The sequence below is a fragment of the Rattus rattus genome, chromosome 2, assembly GCF_011064425.1.
Source record: "Rattus rattus isolate New Zealand chromosome 2, Rrattus_CSIRO_v1, whole genome shotgun sequence".
NCBI lineage: Eukaryota > Metazoa > Chordata > Mammalia > Rodentia > Muridae > Rattus > Rattus rattus.
This window is the reverse complement of record NC_046155.1, coordinates 81,244,099-81,269,137: the sequence shown is the minus strand read 5'-3', so window position 1 is coordinate 81,269,137 and position 25,039 is coordinate 81,244,099. Positions and strand designations below refer to the sequence as shown.

At 39.7% G+C, this 25,039-nt stretch overlaps 1 pseudogene; it reads right to left on the bottom strand.

Annotated features, from left to right (window-relative positions):
- Window positions 1-4,337: 4,337 nt before the first annotated feature.
- Window positions 4,338-5,324, bottom strand: LOC116893917 (annotated as a pseudogene).
- Between the last annotated feature and the right edge of the window lie 19,715 nt (window positions 5,325-25,039).

The window sequence follows — 25,039 nt, the reverse complement described above, 5'->3', positions numbered from 1 at the left end:
AGTCCAACCTTGGCAGGACCAAGGGCTTCCCTTCCACTGGTGCCCCAACAAGGCTATTCTCTGCTACATATGCAGTTGGAGCCCTGGGATGGTAGTCTTTGGGTAGTGATTTAATTCCTGGAAGCTCTGGTTGCTTGGCATTGTTGTTCTTATGGGGCCATTCATGTCCCTTTTTAAGCTTGACTTTTTGGGTCCTTTCTAATTCCTCCAAAGAGGGTCCCCAGGTCAGTCCATTATAGTTTTTGGGCAGTGGCTCAGTTCAGTGATTTGCTGCTTCTGCATTTGCCTCATCCGGAGTGTTTTTGACATGTTCTGGCTGTGTCTCTCAGGAGAGATCTACATCCGGTTCCTGTCAGTATGCACTTCTTAGCTTCATCCATCTTATCTAGTTTGGTGGCTGTGTATGTATGGGCCACATATGGGGCAGGCTCTGAATGGCTGTTCCTTCAGGCTCTGCTCTAAACTTTGCCTCCCTATCGCCTCCTATGGATATTTTTGTTCCCCTTTTAAAGAAGGAGTGGAAGCATCTGCATTTTGGTCATCCTTCTTCTTCAGCTTCATGTGGTCTGTTTGCATTGCATCTTGAATCTGTAGGTTTTGGTAATTCAAGCATTTTTAAGCTAATATCCATTTATCAATTGTTGAATCTTTCCTTGCTTGGTTAGTTATATTTATTTGGGTCTATATGTCATTTCCCCTAATTTCATGTGTGTTTTTTTTGTGTAGAGGAAGGCTGTTTATTTGATTGGCAGTACCTCAAGTTGTCTATCAGGATGATATTTTCTAATTCTATCCATTTGCCTATGAATTTCATGAAGTCATTGTTTTTGATAGCTGAGTAATATTCCATTGTGTGATGTACCACATTTTCTGTATCCATGTTGAAGGGCATCTGGGTTCTTTCCAGTTTCTGGCTATTATAGTATAAATTTATTTCATGTCCTTAAGAATCTTTTCATTCTTGTCTTGTGTGTTTTTCTGTGTTTGAGTAGAATTCCAGTGTATCTAGGAAGCATACATTCTCTATCTTACTCACTGGGCATTCTGGGCATTCAGAATTTATCAGATTGGTTTCATCTCTAAAGTCACATGTTTTTCTACTGGGATATAACTTTACTGCTAACATTTGCTTTTCAGTTTCTTTTTGGTTTTCAACATATATGACTATTTGTTAATATTTTCAGGTAAAATATCACTTGCGTTTTGTTGGTGCACAGAGGACCATCTGGTGGCCAGACAAGATAGGCTGGAAAACGAGACTTCTCTTTCCAAATCATCCTTCTCTAAAACCCAGGAATCCAAATTATCTTGATGGAGGAAGTCCTGGTTAAGCAGATCCTTCTTGTCTAGTTTAATTTTCATGATCTGTCCATTGATGAGAGTGGTTCTTTTATTATTTGGTCTATTATGAAGCAATTTGTGTCCTTTTGTTTTTTGAGGAAGGCTTTTGTTGATTTATTTGATATTAGAATTTATACCCAGCTGCTTCTTTTTTGTCAAATGGTCACAAGATAGTACTGCCATGCCTAGATTGCAAGGCCCCCAAAGAGACTACCAGGGACCACAACTGCAGTGCAAGCCCAGGAGAGTGTTTATTCAGGCTCAAGCCTGGGCCACAGGATAGGAGAGCAGCCCCCAGGTCTAAGATATTTCACTACACACCTACAGTGTTCTGCATCAAATCTTGCTTCTTGTCTATCTTCCATAATCATACTTCAACATTTAGATTAAATTTATTTAATTAAACTGAGAGTAAACAGTACTTGTTTGTCTATGTGTATGTGTGTTATTTAATTTAATATCCTCTTGTTATATTCATGTTGCTGCAAAGGACGTGGTTTTTAAATAATCATTGCATGATGGTTATTGACAACCACACTGATTAAGACAATTAAAGTTTTTGAATTATTTTTATTAATGGCCAGACCAAGAGCAAGCTCCTACCTCTGAAAAGTCTGGTAGTTCCCACACTGGGTACAGCATTTTTAAAGACAAAACTATAATTATATCAGTGTTCAAGAGGGGTTACTTTAGTGAGGAATTTAGAGCTGACTGGTAACATCTGATTGCTGTGCAAGTCTTTGTAGTATTTTTCAGATACCACATAATATGTTTGACTACGGTCAAGGTCATGGACAGTCTCTGAAGCACTGCTAAGGCAGAGAAGGCTGTTGGTGGGGATAGAAGCCTAAGGAGTGACTTGGCAGACAGAAAGTTGGGATGGGATTCTGTTACTTTCCTCATTTCAGTTTAATACTTTTTTATTGCTTAAATAATACTCCTTTCTCCATCCATTCATCTACTGATGAGTACCTAGGTAGAGTCCATATCTCAGCTACTATGAAGACTACCAAAATAAGCCTGGCAGTGTCTTTATCCTTGAAATGCTAATTTGTTTCTTTTGAATACATACGTAGAAGCAGAATAGCTGTATTTTTCCTTTGATTGAAAATAAGCTTTTCTCACATAATGTATCCTGATTATAGTCTCCCCTCCCTCTACTGCTCCCTGTTCCTACCTCCACTCCTATCCAATATACTCCCTTTCTGTCTTTCATTAGAAGAGAACAGACTTCTAAGAGATAACAAAAATATAACAATAAAATATAAAATTAAAACAAAAACCATCACATTAAATTTGGCTAAGGAAAACCAACAGAGGGAAAAGAGCCCTAAGAGAAGGTACAAGAATCAGAGAACCACTTTTTAAAACACTCATACACACACACACACACACACACACACACACACACACACACACACACACGACCTGGTACAGACCATTGCAGGCCCTGTACATGCTGCGTAACTCTCTGTGAGTTCATCTGATCTTTGATCGTGTTGATTTATAGGGTGTTGTTATCTTGGTGCCCTCCATCCCCTCTGTACCTTACACTCTTATTACCTTCTCTTCCGGAGCTCCTTGAGCCCTGGGGTGAGGGACTTGATGAAGGCATCCCATTTACAGTTGAGTTCAGGGTCTCTCACTCTGCACGTTGTCTGGCTGTGGGTCTCTGCATCTGTTCCCATTTGCTGCAGGAGGAAGTTCTCTGATGATGGCTGAGCAGAGAACTGATCTGTGAGTGTAGCAAAATGTTGTAAGGAGTCATTTTATCATTGTGCTTTTTTTTCTTTTTGGAACAGTAGTATTTGGCTTCACTGTAGGTTTCTGGGCTATCTAATCTCTCCCATCTAGGAGAGCTGGGTTTGGATTCCATTTCCTGGAGTGGACCTTAGGTCAAATCAGATATTGCTTGGTCACTCCCACAAGCTTTGTGCCACCATTGTCCTGTAATATCTTGGAGATAATTCATCATTGTAGGTAAGAGGGTCTATGGCTGTCTTGGTGTTTACATTTCTCTTCTGGTAGCATGCAGAGTACCATCTTGTACCGAGGATGACAGAAGTGAAGGGTCTGTATAGGTACCAGCTCCACTAATCCATGTTCAGTGAATTGTGTGGGTATTGTCTTCAGCCACTGGGGTCTTGCTGCCAGTTTTCAGACAACAACTTACAGTCTTGGCATCAGCCGGAGTTTGGGGGTCCACAAGGAACCCCTTTAGCCAACAGCTTAATTAGATGTAATTCAGTCCTGACACTGGGAGCTTCATTTGGTGACAAGAGATATCTAGTTGGAACTGTATCCTCCCCATTATTTGACAATTTCATTTAGATCTATGTATGTATAAACTAGGAAGCTTCTACTGTGTTAACATTTTATACAACCCTGCAAGTGGCCCTTAACTTCATCTGTCTTTCCCCATATTCACTCCTTTTCTCCACACCCTTCCCACTCAATCCTCTCATCCCAGCACCCCATCCTTCCAGAACTTACATATTCTGTTTCCACTTATCAATAGGATATATCTGTACCCCATTCCCTTATTCTGTACCTAAACTCTGTTACTCTATGGATTATAGATTGCTTAGTAATGACTTAGCAACTAACATATCGCTTGTTTTATTGATCTTAGCCATTCTGACAGGTGTAATATGAGAACTCAGAGCAGTTCTGATTAGCATTTCCCTGACGACTAAGGATGTTGAACATTTCTTTTTTTAAAAAAAAAGACACATATATTCAGTGTCATGATCAGACTTTTACATTTAGCAATCAACAGCATGGGTGAAAAAGGTCTACAGTAAAACCCTTCGTTGGAATGCTTTACACTTTCCACAGGACAGAAACTAAAATAACCTGTTATACAATTAGTCACAGATACAGTCCTGGAGCTTTTGCCCACACACTTGAGTATTGTCTAAAACATGTCTTCTTTGTAGCAGCTAGGCCCTGCCAGCACTGTGCTTGGCTGAGTTCACAGATCTGTTGTAACCTATAGCTTCCCTGTCACTTCTCTGGCTCTCCTCTCCTGCTAAGCTTTGTTTCCTGGCTGTAATTAGAACCTCCTGCCACTGCCATAGCTACTGCTGCTGCTGGAACCTCCATAGCCACCTTGGTTTCGTGGTTTAGTAAAGTACTGGCCTCCACCACCATAAGGGCCAGAGCTCCTGCCTCCAAATTTCCTCCTTTCATCAGTCCAAAGTTTGATGAGTGGTTGTAATTGCCAAAACCATTGTATCTTCCACCACCTCCAAAATTGCTTCTATCATCCCCACTGCCACCATATCCACCACCACCACAGCTGCCACCAAAGCCACCACGACCACTGAAGTTCCCTCCTCGACCAAAATTGTCATTGCCACCAAAACCACCTCCACGACCACCACCAAAGTTTCCGGAACCACTTCGAACTCTCTGGCTGGATGAAGCACTAGCCATCTTGTGTTTCGACAGAGCCTTTCTTACTACACAGTCATGGCCATTCACAGTGTGGTATTTCTGAATAACAATCTTATCCACAGAGTCATGGTCATCAAAGGTGACAAAAGCAAATCCCCTCTTTTTTCCACTGCCTCTGTCAGTCATAACTTCAATCACTTCAATTTTCCCATACTGCTCAAAGTAATCTCATAGGTGATGTCCTTCAGTGTCTTCTTATTACCAACAAAGATCTTCACAGTTCAGTGGGCACCTGGTCTCGGACAATCTTCTCTTGACACAGCTCTCTCAGGTTCCACAACTCTTCCATCCACCTTGTGTGGTCTTGCATTCATGGCAGCATCCACTTCCTCCACAGTGGCGTTTGTGACAAACCCAAAGACTGTGGATCTTTTGGTGTTTGGATCTCTCATTACCACACAGTCGGTGAGTGTTCCCCATTGCTCAAAATGGCTCCTCAGACTCTCGGTTGTTTCGAAGCTCAGCCCTCCAATGGAGAGCTTCCGCAGCTGTTCCGTCTCCTAAGGGGACTCTGACTTAGACATGACCAAAGGGTGATGAGAGCGAGCAATCAGCGATGTTTCCTCGGCAGCGTCAAAGAGCAGAAACTGAACATTTCTTTTTTTTTTTTTTTTGTTCTTTTTTTCGGAGCTGGGGACCTAACCCAGGGCCTTGCGCTTCCTAGGCAAGCGCTCTACCACTGAGCTAAATCCCCAACCCCTGAACATTTCTTTTAAGCGTTTCTCAGCCATTTGGCTTTCCTCTTTAAATCTCTGTTTAGATCTGTACCCCATTTTTAAATTGCTTATGTGGTTTTTTTTGATACCTAGGGTTTTTTTTTTTTTTTAGTTCTTTATATATTTTGAATATTAACCCCTACTGGATGTGTATTGGTAAAAATCATTTTCCATTCTGTAGATGGTCCACATGTTAATGTTTTTTCCTGTGTAGAAGCTTTTCAGTTTTATGAGGTTCCATTTATTAATTGTTGATAATACTGTCTGCACTATTAGTGCTCTGATCAGAAAGTTGTCTTCTGTGCCAATGCATTAAAGATTATTCCCCACTTTCTCTTCTATCAGGTTCAGTGAATCTTTTGTTGTTGTTGTCGAGGTCTTCCATCCACTTGGAGTTGAGTCTTGTGCAAGGTGATAAATATGAATATATCTGCATTCTTCTGCATGCAGCCATCCAGTTTGACCAGCCCCATTTGTTGAAAATGGCTTCTTTTAACCAGTGTGTGTTTCTGTCTTCTTTTTTAAAAAAATCATGTGTCCATAAATGTTTGGATTTATGTCTAGGTCTTCAATTCAATTCCATTGCAACATTTCTGTTTTTATGCCAATGCTATGCTTTTTGTATTACTCTGTAGTATAACTTGAAATCAGAGACAGTTATAACGATATTAGTTCATTTATCATTCTGGGTTTTTAGCTACCATTGGTTTTTATGTTTCCATATGAAGCTGAAAATTGTCCTTTTGAGATCTGTGATGAATTGTGTTGAAATTTTTATGGGGAATGCATTGAATCTGTAGACTGCCTTTTGTAAAATGATCATTTTTACTCTATTATTCCTACAGACCCATGAGCATGAGAGATCTTTCTATCTTCTGATAGCTTCAATTTCTTTTTTCAAAGACTTGAAGGTTTTTGTCATACAAGTCTTTCAATGACTTAGTGTGGGTTATCTCAGCATATTTCATATTATTTAAAGCTATTTTGAAAGGTGTTATTTCCATGATTTCTTTCTCAACCTGTCATTTTTATATAGGAAGGCTACTTTTTTTTTTAAGTTAATCTTGTATCCAGCCACTTTGCTGAAAGTATTTACTAGCTGTAGTTCTTCAGTGAGATTTTTAGGTTCAGTTTTTGAATACTATCAAGTCATCTAGAAATAATATTTTGACTTCTTCCATTCCAATTTGTTTCCTCTTGGTTTTCTTCAGTTGTCTTATTGCTCTAGATAGAACTTCAAGTATGGTATTGAGTAGATATGGAGTGAACAACTTTGACTTCTTCCTGATTTTAGTTGAATGTTTTAAGTTTCTCTCTATTTAAGTTGATGTTGGCTATTGGCTTGCTGTAAATTGTATTTATTATGTTTAAATATGTACCTTGTATCCCTAATTTCTCCAGGACTTTTATTATGAAGGGGTATTGAATCTTGTCAAAGCCCCTTTCTGCATCTAATGATCATATCAGGTTTTTTTTTTCAGTTTGTTTATATGGTGGATTACATTTACTGAGTTTCTTTGGTGGCAGGGCTTGAACATGTTTTTTGTTTGTTTGTTGTTTGTTATCTTTTATTGGATATTTTCTTTATTTGCATTTCCTGATTTCCCCTCTGGAAACCCCCTATCCCACCTCCCATCCCCCTGCATCTATGAGAGTGTACCCCCACCTTCCCACCCACTCCCTCCCACCTCCCTGCTCTGGCTTTCCCCTACACTGGGGCATCAAGCCCAAGGGCCTCCTCCTCCCCACAAGGCCATCCTCTGCTACATATGTAGCTGGAGCCATGGGTATCCTCATGTGTACTCTTTGGTTTGTAGTTTAGTCCCTGGGAGCTCTGGTGCGGGGAGGGAGGGGGTTGATTGGTTGATATTGTTGTTCTTCTTATGGTGTTGCAGACCCCTTCAGCTCCTTCAGTTCTTTCTCTAATTCCTCCTTTGGGGTCCCTGTGCCCAATCCAGTGGTCAGCTGTGAGCATCTGCCTCTGTATTTGTCAGTCTCTGGCAAAGCCTCTCAGGAGACAAGTATATCAGGCTCCTGTCAGCAAGCACTTCTTGGCATCCGCAATAGTTTCTGGGTTTGGTGACTGCATATGGGATAGATCGTCAGGTAGGGGAGTCTCTGCATGGCCTTTCTTCAGTCTCTGCTCCATATTTTCTCTCCATAATTCCTCCTGTGAATCTGAGAGAAGACTACTTGGTCTTCTGGCAAGTGTGGCCTGTGACACACATTCTTTTTGTTCCCTCTTTTTCATTAATTAATTTATTCACTTTACATCTAGGTTGAAGCCTTCCTTTCTTCCCAGTCCCATTCTCCTACCCTCTCCCATTCCTCCCCTCATTTCTCCCTTCCCTTCTCTTCAGAGAAGGAGAGGTACCACCACCACCACCACCACCACCACCACCACCACCCACCAAGGTACTAACCTGCCTGGGCACATTAAGTTGCATTAAGACTAAACGCATTCTCTCCCACTGAGGCACCCCAGCTAGGGGAAAAGGGTTCAAATGCAGGCAATACAGTCCAAGTCAGAGACAGCTCCTGCTCCAATTGTTAGGGGACCTCAAAGAAGACCAAGCTGTACATCTGCTACATATGTGTAAATAGCCTAGGTACAATCCATGCGCTTTGGTTGGTTGGTCAGTCTCTGGGCTCCTCTATGGGCCCAGATTACTTGGCTCTGTAGGTCTTCTTATGGTGTCTGTGATGGTTTGTATGTGCATGGAGTAGGTGGGTCACTGTGAGTGTGGCCTTTAATACCTTTGTCCTAGCTGCCTGGAAGATAGTCTTCTGCTAGCTGCTTTCAAAACAAAAGATGGAACTCTCAGCTCCTCTAGCCCCATGTCTGCCTATGTTCTGCCATGCTCCTGCCTTGATGTTAAAAGACTGAACCTCCTAACCTGTAAGCCAGCCTCAATTAAATGTCATTCTTGTAAGAGCTGCCTTGGTCTGTTCACAGCAGTAAAACCTAACTCAGACAGAAGTTGGTAACGGGTTTCTCTGGGATATGCCTGACTATGTGTTTGTTTGGAAGAATGTGGATTTGGGCACTTTGGATTTATAAAGTTGTAGAATGCTTTAAAGGGAGCTTAATGGGCTATCCGAGTAGGAATATGGAAGACTTTGAGAGTGATTTGAGAGTAGACGTGGTCCAAGAAGCTTCAGTGGAGAATTTCAATATGTGACCTAGAAACAGTTTTTGTGGCATTTCTGTGAAGAATGTGGCTACTTTTTGCCCTTGTCTGGAGAGTCTGCCTGAGGCTAAGGTGAAAAAATTCAAATTAATCGTATTTTGTATTGAAAAAAAAAGTCTAAAAAAAAAAAAAAAAAAAAAAAAAAGAGCCCTGCGGAGACTTTGTTCTTTGATCAAGTCTCATGAAAAGCATTTTGAAAAAGCATAACAAGCTGAGAAAGGAAAAATACAAATATATGATGTAAGAATTAATGGGGCTTTAGGAAGTTGAATGGAGCTAAATCCTGTCTTCTAGGAGATAACAGATTAAGGGAGTGGGACTTTGGGGCAAGATCCTACCCAAGTAAATCTAGATCCAGGCGTGGTGATACACACCATTGATCCCAGGATATAAAGACATGCAGATCTCTGAGTTCAAAGCCAGCCTGGGACAGAGCAAGTTCTAGGTGAAAAAAAGCTTGCATCCAGGTGTGGTGTTATACACCATTAATTCCAGGAGACAGGCATGCTGACCTCTGAGTTCAAGGTCAATCTACAGAGCAAGATCGAGGACAGCCAAGCTTAGGCAGTGAAGGAGTGGGAAAACAGAAAGCTGGTGATATGTAATAGAACAAGGGACCATGTTCCAGTCCTAGGAAACAGCAGAGCTCAGCAGCTTTGGGCACGTGGCTCTGCCGTTAGAGTCCAGAACAGAAGGGACGACTGGGACAGTTGATGCTGGTCAGCTGGAGCTAAGGCATTAGCAGTGATTACTTTTATCACTGAGGTGAAATCTTCTGGGAAGTGTCTTCTGAGAGCACAAAGAGGCTGTGTTCCAGAGACAGCCAAGGTTGTACCTCGTGCTGCAGCTGGGCTTGGTAATGTGGTGAGTCACCCAGGTGGTGCTGGTTTTGAAGGCATGAAGGGGTCATGAAGAGCAGCTGAGGCTTGGCACTGCCTGGCTTTATCTTGGGTCATAGGCATCTGGACTCTGGTCTTTATACTTATTAATAAGTACTTTTGTCTATCATCCTAGCCCCCAGTTTCTGATTTTATCTGTGCTATACTTTATTGAACAGAACTCTTTTTGTTATTATTTTTTGCCTTTTTCTTGTTTCTGGTTCTGGGATTTCATTCCTTTATAATTTGAAGTCATGATCTTCTCAATGTTTAATTATATTGTCATTATAATTATATAATATAATTATTATATACTAATAATATATTAATTAATATATTATAATAATATATTAATAATTAATATTACTATAATTAATTATATTGTTCTTCTAAGTAGAAATTTTTTAAGTAGAAAATTTAGCAAGCTTGCCAGTTTTATTAATATTAATATTTTAATTTGGGAAAGATAAAATCATATTTAGCCAAAGAAATGCCTTTATGTCAAATCTGTGGTAGATTCTGTATGTTGCGAGCTAAGGATTCCTTGCAGTTCTCTCTTCATGTGTCTGAGTCGCTCCTTAGTCCTGCTTTACTTGACCGTGAGTTTCCTTACACAGGGTACATCAAGGAAGGATTCCTGGCAGTGCAGCATGCCGTGGACAAGAGCATCATGCTGTATCATGAAAGCCATGCTGGGAAAGAGCTCTTTGAAAACATTGACACTCTGGTACAGAGGTTTCCATACCCAAGTCATCCCCAGGACAAACTACTCTGGATCTCCAGTCCCTTCATCCCACTAATGTTCATACTCATGTTCTCTTCCATCGTTCTTTCCATCATGCGATCCATTGTGTTTGAAAAGGAAAAAAGGTTAAAGGTAGTATCACTCTCTGTTTAAAAAATATGCACATATGTATGTACGTACAGATGTACGTATGTATGTGTGTGTTTGCTGTATAAACACACGGACACGCACACGCACACACACGCACGCACACACACACACGCACACACACACAGCCTGTGGATTTCTTTTGGAGAGTAGGCTATCTCCATGTATGTATCCAGCGTTGCTGGATAGTGGTTACATTCCAGCAGAGCAGCAAGGGACCTAAGTATAGAAGCATGGGTCCTGTTGATACCAACTTCCCACGCTGGAAAGGCTTCAGAGACGAACTTAAACAGGACGCTGCTGAGCCATCTCTCCAGCCCCAGGACTCTTTACAGCAATCTTAATTTCTCAGCCTCACTGGAGTCATAGAGCTCACATCTAGATGTACTTAAAATGTGCTTTTGTTGCACTATGGTAAAGATACTGAAGTGGTCAACGCACACATTATATTTGAATGAAAACAGCTTTATGTATCCTCATTAATGAAAATTTTAAAATGATATGTCTCAACAGTACTTAGGAATGCTGTTAATAAGTTTATCAGTAAAAAATAAAATGAGGAGAGAACTAAGAAATGAACACAAGACAGAATTAGACAAGCTGAAACGTAGAAGGAAATGCACACTTCCAGAAGAAAGCATTCAAAAAGTATATTAAATGATATAATACACATAATTGGATTCTGAAAATTGAGAAAATAAAGCAAAAGAAATTAAATATACTTTGAAAAGTTTCCAAAATTAATAATATATATTAAAACTCAGATTTTAGAGGCTCAGAGACTACAAAGATAAATATTGCATAAACATATGTGTGCACACACAAACACACTCTTACATATGTGTATTTACAAAAGAATAAAAGGGTAAAGAGCATGAATAACACTAAAGATGTATGGGGAAACTCATAAAATTTTAAAATGTTTTGCATTTTGTAAATCCCAGATGTAGGATTGAAAAAGATCTCTGAACTCAGAAAAACATATATATTTTAAGAGAAGTATAGACCTGCTTACAGCATAATTTGATAAACCTTGATTTTTTTTATTCTTAAAGTGGAGATAACATTAACCATTTTTATAGACTTTGTAGTAAAAATTCAAAAGTGGTGTGGAAAGCACCATGAGTTGTCAGACATACATAATGCGTGGTTTGTGCTGACTGTCCTATAGGAGTACCAGCTCATAATGGGGCTTAGAAATTGGATCATCTGGATGGGCTATTTCTTCACGTTCTTCCCTTTATATGTCGCCGTTATCTTTTTGATATGTATATTACTCTTTATCCAGGCAAGTATCCAGTTTTATACTGTCTAATAGATATATAATTAATTGCATATATGATATTAAATTTTTACTAGCTACTGAAGTTTTTTTTTAAAAAATCATTAAGGAGAAACAGACAAAATTCTTTTAGTGATATGTTTAACTCAAGCCTTTAAAAATATTCTTTCAGCATATAACAATTTTTAAAATAATGTTTTTATTGCTTTTAAAAATGTAGTGTGTTTTGTGTTACTGTACATCCCAATTCTGACATTTAGGGTTTTTTAATGGAAATACATACTATTTTTGACAATACTATAGTTTTTATTTAAATTTAAACTGTCTTCTTAAAAATAGTCATCCAAACTGTAGCTCAGGTGTTATATAAGTACATATGACAAACATCTACTCTAGCAGGTAGATGAGTTTTGATGAGTTGAGGCTGCTACACAGCCCTGTGAAAGGAGAGCTGTCATGCTGTGCACTTACTGTTCTCAGATTTACAGTAGAGTCAATTGGGTTTTGGTTTTGGGTCTTTTTTAAAAGATTTATTCATTTATTATATATAAGTGCACTGTAGCTGTCTTCAGACACACCAGAAAAGGGCATCAGATCTCATTACAGATGGTTGTGAGACACCATGTGGTTGCTGGGAATTGAACTCAGGACCTCTGGAAGAGCAGTCAGTGCTCTTAACCGCTGAGCCATCTCTCCAGCCCTTGTTTTTGTTTTGAACTTACTAGAAAACTGAGATGCTGCTGAGTCTCTCAGCAAGACTGTAACTGCCTGTCTTTGAGTCTCACCAGCTGAATGTGATGATGTTTCAGTAGGAACCATGCCATTTTTGTCTCTTACCTTGTGTTTATGTGACACTAGTTGTAGTGTATCTATCTGATGTCGTAATTGTTTGGTTGTAGATTGTGGAGGAGCCAATCTTGCGCTACAGCGACTGCAGCTTCATCTTTGTCTTCCTTACATGTTATGCCATTGCATCCATATGCTTTGCCTTTATGGTTAGCACCTTCTTCAGTAAAAGTAAGTCTGCATTTGCTGCGAAGCCCTCCCTTGCATTCTGACATGTAAGGTGATATACATGACACAACTTGACAAGAGGTTCAGAGAACATTAAAAGTGGATGTGCCACAGTGTATATATAAAGAAGATACGAAATTGTGACGCTAGGACCAAACAGTGCTTCCTGTAGAAATTGATTTGAATTGCTTCTGAAAGCAAGTGCTTACCTTATGGCAAGACTCTAGTAATTGAGTCAAAATTAACTTTGTCAAAATTAACGGAAGAATAATAGATGTCATTATAAAAATATACTTAACCACAGATGTAAAGAATGTAAAATGTAAAAGAAACAGGTATTAAAACCAGATGAATTAAAATGGTATTTTTAGCAGAACACTTAAGCTCATTATATCAGTAGTTACCTTAGATGCTGATCATCTGGATACTAAAATTATAAGATATAGCCTTGATGGAATATCGCTGTGCCCAACATGTTTTGGGTGTGATTTTTTGAAAAAAAAAATCCTATCATACCAAGAATTGGAAAAATCAAAACAAGAGTGAAAACTTGCATTTTCCGAACACCAACACTGAAATGAAGAAGACGTGATTACTGAAAAGGATTAAGCAGCCATTTTCAATATGTTATCAAGCAGTTGGGTATTCTCTGGACAGATCTGTAGAAAAAGATATTTCAGCAAAAACTATAAGTTATGAACTTGAAAACACAAAAACAAGGGCAGTGGATCCATTAACACAAACATAAAGGGGACAAGAGAAATGAAATTGAGATGGGCAATAGAATTTGCAAAATAAAAAAATAACAACAAAGTAGAAAGAGGAAAAGAATGAATTGTCTGTATAAGACCAGAAACAACTGTATAAAACAAATAACATTGAGATATCAGGAGAATGGTGTGACTTTGGGGTTTTTGCAGGAAGGTAACAGGAACTTTTCAAGGTAAGACATTGGTGATAACTTCCTGCAGAGGACTCTAATTGCTCAGGAAATAACAGGAATTGACAAATAGGACTTTGTGAAACTGAAAAGTACCTGCACAGCAAAAGCCATAGCATAAAGTAAAAATACATACGTGGGGTGTTTGTTAGATGTTCATCTGACAGAATGTTAATGTCCAGAATTATGAACCCAAAAACAAACAAACAGGCAAAAAAAAAAAACCCAAAGAACTGTATTTCTTTTTGCTAGTTTCTGACCCAGTAAATTCTTTACTGCTTTCTGAACTTTCCAGTGTGCTCAACTGCTATTTATGTTTTAATTGGCTTTTTTTCCTCACATACTGCATCCTAACTATGGCTTCCTCTTCCTCTACTCCTCCCATTTATTTCCCACTTCCCCTCCCATCTGGATCCACACGCTTTCTGTCTCTCATTAGAAAGCTTCTAAGAGATGATGATGAGATAAAAGTTGATGAGATTAAAACCTAAACTATACATTGGAGTAGGACAAAACAAACAGAAGGAAAAGAGCCCAGGAGAAGAAACAGAGACCCAATCATTTGCACACTCAGGAAGCCCATAAAAAAAAAACTAAGCAGGAAGCCATAATATATATGCAAAGGAAATGTAAGGTACAAAGACAGAAGAAAAAGTATATATAAATAAAATTTTAAAAATGATAAGATCAAAAGGAAGAGCCGTGATGTGACATTACGAGAAAAGAAACCTCCAAAGTGGCCGCTGAGCTTGCTTCCTATTGGCCATCTACTGCTGAGCTTGCTTCCTATTGGCCAGCTACTGCTGAGCTTGCTTCCTATTGGCCAGCTACTGCTGAGCTTGCCACTTACCATTGAGAGTAGATTTTTCCCCTATAGACTCTTTTGTAGGAAACTAGATTTCCATCTGCAAGTGGTTTTCAGCTGAAGATTGCTTATGAATTAGGGATAAAGTCTTGTGCCCACTTCTCCTTTCAGCTCTAGGACCCCATCTGGTGCAGACCCATGCAGGCCCTGTGCAGTTGCCTGTCTGTGTGTTTATAAGTGTCGATCATGTTGAGTTAGAGGGCCTTGTTTTCTTGGTGTCTTCCATCCTCTCTGGCATTTACACTCTTTCTACCTCCTCTTCTGCAGGGTTTCCTGAGCCCCGAGGTGAGGGACTTGATGTAGACATCTCATTTAGGGCTGAGTGTCCAAAAGTCTCATTCTTTTCAAAACGTCTGCCGGTTGGCCTCTGTATTTGTTCCCACCTGCTGCCAGAGGAAGCTTTTCTAATGCTGACTGAGCAAGGCACTGATCTCTGAGTATAGCATTGTGTCACTAGGAATCATTATTTTGCTACTTTTTTTTAAAAAAAAAGAACAATAGTATTTGGGTTTATCCGAGATCCCTGTGCTATCTAGTCTTAGATTCTTGGTCATTCAAACAATGTCAAAAAATGGGTTCCATATGATAGAGTGAATCAAATCAGATATTGGTTGGATATTCCCATAAGCTTTGTGGCACCATTGCCACCAGCATATCTTGCAGGCTGGGTTAGTGTTTATGTTCTCCATTCACAGCCTGCAGAGTACCTCCCTATAGCAAAGACACTAGCATATAGTGTTGAAGGCCCTGTAGGTAACAGCTTGACTTTTCCTGTTGGGTAGGCTGTGTGGTTGTTGTCTTTAGCCATGGGGCCTTGCTTTCTGTTACAGTTATAGTCCTGACAATAGTCTGGATTGTTTGAAGGTTCTCATGGGATCCCTTTGACCAACAACTCAATTAGATGTAACCCAATCCTGGTTCTAGAAGCTTCTTATAGTGACAAGAGATGTCCAAGTGGGGCTCTGTCTCCCCATTATTTTTGTGATTTTATTTAGACTACCTTTGTAAGTGTTTTACTCAGATGGCAGGTATCCTGGCATTTGGAAGCCCAGGAACCATACAGCTCTGAGGTGGGACAGTGTCCCAAGGGAAGGGTATCCTGAGACACAGGAGCCAAGCAACCACATAGCTCTGAGAGGGAGCCTCCTCAGCAGAGGCATTGCAGCTCCGAGGGGAGGTTTCCCTAGCTGAGCTGAGGAGCTCAGGAGCCTTAGCCTCTGCTCCTTCTCTTTGCTTCTCTTCATTGCTTCTTTTTTTTTCTTGGCTTCTTCCAATGAGAGTCACCAGGCAGGAACTCCCATGAACGAGATTTATTGGAGGCTCCAGGATGTGGAGAGGCAAATCCAGGGAAGGCTGCCCTCTCTTCCTGGGAGGGGACAGCAGGGAACTGGACAAAGGAGCAGTGCTTATATAGAATTTCTGAGGGTGCAGAGCCTCTCAGGACAGAGATTTCCAGAATAAGGATTGGTGGGATTTCAAGTCCTGAGGTGTGGGGTGGAGGGCACTCTGGGATTGGTGAGTTTTTCTGCTTGGAGATTGGTAGCATTTTTTCACCTCCTTTTTCCTGCATCAGGTCTATGGGTTAAGGTAGGAAATCCTTCCCACTGTAGCCCACTTTTGCTGGTCATTTCTGTGTGGCTGCTGGTGTGGGGGCAGAGGAGGGGGAAAGGTGGAGAGGAGGTGCTGCCACTGTGGACAGCTCCTGTGAGACAGCTCCTGTGGGACAGGTTCTGTGGAACAGCTCCTGTGGGACAGCTCTTGTGGGATAGTTTTCTGCAGTGGTGGTTTGTGAATTCTGTAAACTGAGGCAGGAAAGAAATTGTTGCCACTGTGGACAGCTTCTCATGCTTGTCAGTAGGCTGAGGCAGGAAAGATGTGGCCACTGTGGACATCCTGAAGGAGCTGAATGGGAAACAGTTCCTTTGAAGGCTGTAGTCTGAGATGTTATGGTGCCACAATTTTGACAGGAGCTGCCATTTTGGACAGCTATGGGACACTTTACTGTGCAAGTAGGCTGGGGTGGGAAAGAGGGGCCTGCTGCCACTTTGATGGCTTTTTGTGATGCAGTGGCTTTTGTGGCAGCAGCTTTTGTGGTATGCTTCTCGGGGACTACAGCCTCCATATACGTATATACTTTTCCCATTGAATTCATACTACCCCTCAAATGACCCTTACTTTTGGCTGTCTTTCCTCATATCCCTCATTCATCTCCCTTAATCCCCCTCCTTCCCACTTGATCCTCCCATCCCAGTCCCCATACATAACTGTCAATCTATTCCTGACTCCATTACTCAGTGCCTAGCCTCTGTTGTTCTATGGATTTTACCTTGTGTATGGATGACTTTTTAGCTAATAATATCCACATATATGCAAATACATACCATTTTTGTATTTCTGAGTGTAGGTTTCTTCACTCAAGGTGATGTTTTCTAGTTCCATCCATTTTTTCCTTTTCTTTCTTTCTTTTTTTTCTTTTCTTTTTTTTTTTTTTTTTTTTTTTTTTGGTTGTTGCTAAGAGTAATACTCCATTTTTGTAAAAATAACACATTTCCTTTATCCACTTGTGTGTTGAGGGACATCTATGTTGTTTCCAATTTCTGGTTATTCTGAATAGAGGAGCAATGAATGTGGATGAGCAGATGTCATAGCGGTAGGATGAAGATCCTCTGGGTACCTGCCTGGACCTTGAGGTAGATCTAGTCCCAGCTTTCTGAGGACCTGCTGCCTGATTTCCATCGAGGCGATCTGCACGTGTTTATACTCCCACCAGCAATAGATGAGCCCCCCTTACTCTATATCCTCCAGAGTGAGCTGGCACTCTCTTTGTTGATCTTAGTCATTTGACAGGTATAAGATGTAATCTCAGAAGAGTTTGGCTTTGCATTTCCCTAATGGCTAGGAAATGGAGCATAGCATTTTAAGTGTTCCTTAACCCTTTGAGGTTCCTCTTCTGAGAACTCTGTTTAAGTCTATACCTTATATGTTTTCTTAATACCTAGGTTTTTTAGTTCTTTATATATTTTGGATGTTAGTTCTCTATTGGACGTGCAGCTGATGAAATATTGTCCCCATTCAACATGCTGCTGCCTTCCCTGAATGACAGTGATGTTAGGAAGTAGTATCCTGCAGTTTTATTGGGTTTTTTTTGTTTGTTTTGTTTTGTTTTTTAGTTTTTTTTACTTTCTTCACTAACACTAATTTTATGTCCTATTAATATTTTGATAAGAATTATTATTTCTTTAATTCTTCTCTCAAACAATACTTCTTGACCACAGTTTCCCCCTCCTCCCACTCCTCCAAGTTTCCACGTACCTCCCCTCTTCTTCAGATCCACTCTCCCTCCATCTCTGTTCAGAAAAGATCATCGGGTTTAGCATAACAAAATCCCAGGCTTATGAGATTGACAACATCCCGTACTTAGTAATCATTTACGTGTTCAGTTATTTTGTCTAGTTTCATAGATAAGACTGGAAACATAGTAATTTTTTTGGAAACATAATGTAAGCATATTCAACTGTGTAATCTGTGGTAGTATACAAAGTTAATTGTAATTTCTTACTTGAAGCTCGTTTGGCTGCTTCTGCTGGAAACCTCCTATTTTTTGCCAGTTTCTTTCCCTATAACTTCATCTCTGAATACTATGGAATGTTGGACCTTACTACCAAGATAACTGCGTGTCTGAGTGCAAATGTTGCTTTGGCACTGGGGATTAATATCTTAATCAAGTTGGAAATACAAGGTGGGTATTGGCGTTGCTCATTCAGTTCTTAGGAAACTGGGTAAATAGGATGAGAAAGTAGGAAAATGTTATATTTCCCCCAGATTTGCTGATTATATATGTGGTTATGTAAAACATGAAAAATATGAAGCTCCCACATCTACCTGATAAGCTATGGGCAGTTAATGGGCAAGGGTCAGGAGGTCAGCTTCTTGAGCACTGTAGCTCATGGTAAAGAGCCCAAGTTGCCCTACACGCATGTATGTACACACAGCACTAGTTGGATTCAAAAGTTATTTTTAAAAAGACATGAAGTTAAGAGAGAGATGGGGAGAAAGTGGAATGAGTTAGAAATAGGGAACAAGGAGTGGATATGTCCTAAGGTCATGTATTTGTATATGAAACTTACAAAGAATAAACAAAAATTGTAAAAGAGCTCAAATTGTTCCATATTTTTTCTATGAACTTACACTGTCAAGTCAAATCATTTTAGAACTTCTATTATTTTATTCTCTAAAAAACAATTAAAATCTTGACTTTTTTCCTATGCAATGCTATACTTTTATTCTCTTGTAACATTGTTTAGTATTTGCCCATAAGTTGCCCATAACAACCACTTGTCCAGGTTTATGGTTTATGTATGTGGTCATATGTGCATATTAATCTGCAAGATAAATTCCCACTCACAAAAAAGTGCTAACAACTTACACTGAGCAAGTTAGCTACTATACCCTAGCTACTTAGCACACTGATCTGGAACTTGAGTCCCAGAGTTTAAGACTATCCTGAACAACATGGCAGGACTCTGGATTATTTTTAAAATGTCTAAAATATAAAAGTGCTGCCTCAAAAAGTACTTATATAATTTAAACTTTATCCATATTATAACAGCTATCAAATAGATGATTCTAATTATAATATACTGGTCTTTTTACGAGTTTTAATATCAACATCACAAGAATTTTATGATTTGGTACTAGTATTTTGGGTCTGAGGGGTTTAGTTTAGTTTAGTTTTGTTTTGTTTTGTTTTGTTTTTGTTTTTGGTTTTGGTTTGGTTTGGTTTTTGAGATAGGATTTCACTATTATCCCTGGCTGGCCTAAACCTTACTATGTAATCCAGGTTGGTCTTAGACCTATAGAGATCCATGTGCCTCTGCCACCATCATATAGGGAGTGTAGAGAGGCACCCACCAACCACATACCAATTTTTTCCGTTGGTTTTACATTTCAAATGTCATTGCTCTTCCCAGTTTCCCCTTCACAAACCCCATATTCCACCTCCCCCTACCTGTGATTCTATGGGAGTGCTCCTGCATCCACCCACCCACTCCCACCTCACCCCCCTAGCATTCCCCTACGCTGGGGCATCGAGCCTCCCCAGGACCAAGGGGTTCCCCTCCCATTGATGCTAGATAAGGCAATCCTCTGCTACATATACAGCTGGAGCCATGGGTCACTCCATGTGTATTCTTTAGTGGGTGGTTTATTCCCTGGGAACTCTGGAAGGTCTGGTTATTCTTCCTATGGGTTTGCAAACTCCTTCAGCTCCCTCACTCCTTCCCCTATCTCCTCCATTGGAGGCCCTGTGCTCATTTCTGATGGTTGGCTGAGAGCATCCTCATCCATATCGGTCAGGCTCTGGCAGATCCTCTCAGGGGACAGCTATACCAGGCTCTTGTCAGCAAGCACTTCATGGCATCAGTTACAGTGTCTGGGTTTGGTATCTGCAGATGGGATGGATTCTTAGGTGGAGCAGTCTGTAGATGGCCTTTCCTTCAGTCTCTTTTCCACTCTTTGTCCTTGCATTTCCTTTAAACAAGAGCAATTCTGGGTTAATATTTTTGAGATGGATGGCAGGCCCCATCCCTCAACTGGGGGCCATGCCTAACCTCTGGATATGGTCTCTACAGGTTCTCTCTCCCCTTTGTTAGGTATTTCAGCTAGTGTCATCCCTGTTGGGTCCTGGGAACCTCTTGCTTTCCAGGCATCTGGGACTTTCTAGTGGCTACCCCCATTCCCCATCCCCCACTGCTACATACCTCATTTAATTTCCTGACTCAGTACTTCTCTTCATCTCCCAGACCTGATCTTCCCCCTCCCTTTCCCCTTTCTCCTCCTTTCTCCCTCCCCCTCCTCCTTCCCTCTCCTTCTCTACTTCCCAGGTTATTCCCTCCCTCTACCTCCCATGAGTATTTTGTTCCCCCTTCTAAGTATGACTGAAGCATCCACACTTTGGACTTCCTTCTTGAGCTTCTTATATGGTCTGTGAGTTGTATCATGGGTATTCTGAGCTTTTGGGCTAATATCCACTTATCAGTGAGTACATATCATGTGTGGCTTTTTGTGATTGGATTACCTCACTCAGGATGATATTTTCTAGTTCCATTTTCCAGTTTGCGAGTTTCATGAAGTCATTGTTTTTAATAGCTGAGTAGTACTCCATTGTGTAAATTTACCACATCTTATGTATCCATTCCTCTTTTCAGGGACATCTGGATTGTTTCCAGCTTCTGGCTGTTATAAATAAGGCCACTATGAACATAGTGAAGCATGTAATTCTTAATATTAGTATTGTCCTATATTGCTGTTCTATAGTCATTCAGATTACATCTGAATTTTAGGACCAGTTCCATCAAGTTCTATGAAAACCATAATCAGGACTTAGTGAAATTTTTGTTCTAATTAATCTGAAGAATTAAGAATACTTAATATTCTCAACTGTGATTAAAAACCTTCCAATAAATAGCCAATCAGATGACTGTATATGTTACTTATTTGTAGATACTTCTGTGATTCTTACATTGCAGGAAACATTAACAATCCACATTATTTCATCTCGGTTCTTATTTCCATTGGTTTCTTGTGGAAGAGCACAACCATTTAGTTTCCTTATTATTTTTATCATGTTTATCAATTTTACATCAGTTATTGTCTCTTTTCTCTATTATAAACTTTATGTTTCAGGACTTGTATTTTGTGTGAGGCACGAGGGCTTCAGTTTACAGAAAATTTCCTGTGGAGTATATTTTGATCGCTATTTTCCTATGACTTTTAATTTTTTTGTATATTACCTCTCAAAATAGATTACATTTTAATAATTATTTTTCTTTCCACAGGATATTTTTCGTATTATTACCCTTTTTTTTTTTAAAATCTCTAGTGTTGATGGCTATTGCTGAGGGGAAAGGGCAAAAGTGAAGAATAGACGAGCTTCCTCAAGTGTTACCCTTAAGTCTTGATGCTTTTTCTTTTTAATGTTTTTATATATATATTTCTTTATTTACATTTCAAAGGTTATTCTGTTTCCCAGTTTACTGTCCATAAGCACCCATGGCATCCCCCTCCCTCATACGAATGTTTGCTCACATACCCACACCCCTTAATGCCCCTCCCCCATTCTCCTGTACTGGGAGTTCAACCTTGGCAGGATCAAAGGCTTCCCCTTCCACTAGTGCACCAACAAGGCTATTCTCTACTACGTATGCAGATGAAGCCCAGGGTCAGTCCATGTATATAGTCATTGGGTTGTGGTTTAGTCCCTGTACGCTTTGATTAGTTGGCATTGTTGTTCTTATGGGGCTGCAAGCCCCTTCAGCTCTTTCAATCCTTCCCCTCTAATTCCCCCAAAGGGAGTCCAGTTCTCAGTTGAGTGGTTGCTCCTAGCATTCACCTCTGTATTTGACATGCTCTGGATGTGTCTCTCAGGAGAGATCTATATCTGGTCCCTTTCAGCATGCATTTTTAGCTTCATCAATCTTAACTAGTTTTGGTGGATATATATATATATATATATATATATATATATATATATATATATATATATGCATATGCCACATGTGTGGCAGGCTCTGAATGGCTGTTCCTTCAGTCTCTGCTCTAAAGCTTGCCTCCATATCCCCTCATATGGATATTTTTGTTCCCCCTTTTAAGAAGGAGTGGAAGCATCCACATTTTGGTCATCCTTCTTCTTGAGCTTCCTGTAGTCTGTGGATTGCATCTTGGGTAATTTGAGCTTTTTGGCTAATATCCACTTATCAATGAGTACATACCAAGTGTATTTTTTCTGTGATTGGGTTACTTCACTCAGGATAATATTTTCTAGTTCATTCCATTTGCCTATGAATTTCATGAAGTCATTGTTTTTGATAGCTAAGTAGTACTCCATTGTGTAGATGTACCACAGTTTTTTAATCCATTCCTCTGTTGAAGGGCATCTGGGTTCTTTCAGGCTTCTAGCTATTATAAACAAGGTTGCTATGAACATAGTGGAGAATGTGTCTTTGTTGTATGTTGGAGCATCTTTTGGATATATGCCTAGGGAGAGGCATAACTGGGTCCTCAGGTAGTGGAGTGTCCAATTTTCTGAGGAACCTCCAGACTGATTTCCAGAGTGATTGTACCAGTTTGCAGTCCCTCCAACAAAAGAGGAGTGTTCCCTTTCTCCACATCCTCATCAGCATCTGCTGTCACCTGAGATTTTTATCTTAGCCACTCTGACGGACATGAGGTGGAATCTCAGGTTTCTTTTGATTTGCATTTCCCTGATGACTAAGGATGTTGAACATTTCTTTAGGTGCTTTTCACCCATTTGATATTCTTCAGCTCAGAATGTTTTGTTTAGCTCTGTACCCCACTTTTTTGTACCCCACTTTTTAATAGATGATTTGACTCTCTGGAGTTTAACTTCGTGAGTTCTTTGTATATTTTGGATATTAGCCCTCTATCAGATGTAGGATTGGTAAAGATCTTTTCCCAATCTGTTGGTTGCTGTTCTGTCCTAAGGACAGTGTATTTTGCCTTACAGAAGCTTTGCAGTTTTTTGAGGTCCCATTTGTCAATTCTTGATCTTAGAGCATAAGCTACTGGTGTTTTGTTCAGGAAATTTTCCCCAGTGTCCATGTGTTTGAGACTCTTCCCCACTTTTTTTTCTATTAGTTTGATGTGGAGGTACTTGATCCACTTGAACTTAAGCTTTATACAGGGCGATGAGAATGGATCAATTTGCATTCTTCTCCATGCTGACCTCCAGTCAAACCAGCACCATTTGTTGAAATGTTATCTTTCTTCCGTTGAATGGTTTTAGCTCGTTTATCAAAGATCAAGTGACCATAGGTTTGTGGGTTCATTTCTGGGTCTTCAGTTCTATTCTACTGATCTATCTGTTTGTCTGTGTACATACAGTTCTTATGACTGATGCTCTCTAATACTGCTTTAGGTCAGGGATGCTGATGCCCCAGAGGTTCTTTTATTGATCAAGATAGTTTTTGCTATCCTGGGTTTTTTGTTATTCCAAATGAATTCAGTAGGAATTTTGATGGAGAAGGCATGGAATCTGTGAATTGCTATTGGCAAAATGGCCATTTTTACTATATTAATCCTGCCAATCCATGAGCATGGGAGATCTTTCCATCTTCTGAGATCTTCAATTTCTTTCTTCAGAGATGTGAAGTTCTTGTCATACAGATCTTTCACTTGCTTGGTTTAAGTCACACCAAGTTATTTTATATCATTTGGGACTATTTTGAAAGATGTCATTTCCCTAATTTCTTTCTCAGCCTACTTATCCTTTGAGTAGAGGAAGGCTACTGATTTGTTTGAGTTAATTTTATACCCTAACACTTTGCTGAAGTTGTTTATCAGGTTTAGTAGTTCTCTGGTGGAACTTTTGTGGTCACTTAAATATACAATCATATCGTCTGCAAATAGTGATATTTTGACTTCTTCCCTTCCAATCTGTATCAATTTGACCTCTTTTCGTTGTCTGATTGCTCTGGCTAGTACATTGAGTACTATATTGAATAAATAGAGAGAAAGTGGGCAGCCTTGTCTAGTCCCTGATTTTAGTGGGATTGTTTCAAGTTTCTCTCCATTTAGTTTGTTGTTTGTTGCTGGTTTTCTGTATATTGCTTTTACTGTGTGTAGGTATGGGCCTTGAATTCCTGTCCTTTCCAGGACTTTTATCATGAAGGGGTATTAAATTTTGTCAAATGCTTTCTCAGCATCTAATAAAATGATCATGTTCTTATCTTTGAGTTTCTTTATATGGTGGATTATATTGATGGACTTTCATATTTTAAACCATTTCTTCAACCCTGGGTTGAAGCCTATTTGACCATGATGGATGATTGTTTTGATGTGTTCTTGGATTTGGTTTGCAAGAATTTTGTTGAGTATTTTTGCGTCCATATTCATAAGGGAAATTGGTCTGAAGTCCTCTCTTTTGGTTAGGTCTTTGTGTGGTTTAGGTATATGAGTAATTGTGGCTTCATAGAAGGAATTTGATAGTGCTCCGCCTGTTTCTCTTTTGTGGAATAGTTTGGACAGAATTGGTATGAAGTCTTCTTTGAATGTCTAATAGAATTCTGCACTAAACCCATCTGGATATGGGCTCCTTTTGGTTGGGAGACTTAGTAACAGTTTATATTTCTTTAGGAGCTTTGAGGTTGTTTAGGTAGTTTATTTGTTCCTGATTTAACTTTGGTACCTGGTATTGGTCTAGGAAATTGTACATTTCCTGCAGATTTTCAAGTTTTGTTGAATATAGGCTTTTGTAATTGGATCTAGTGATTTTTTTTTTAAATTTCATCAGACTCTGTAGTTATGTCTCCCTTTTCATTTCTGATTTTGTTAATTTGGATACACTCTCTGTCAGCTCTGGTTTTTCTGGCTAAGGGTTTTTCTATCTTGTTGATTTTCTCAAAGAACCAGGTTTTGGTTCTGTTGATTCTTTGTATGGTCCTT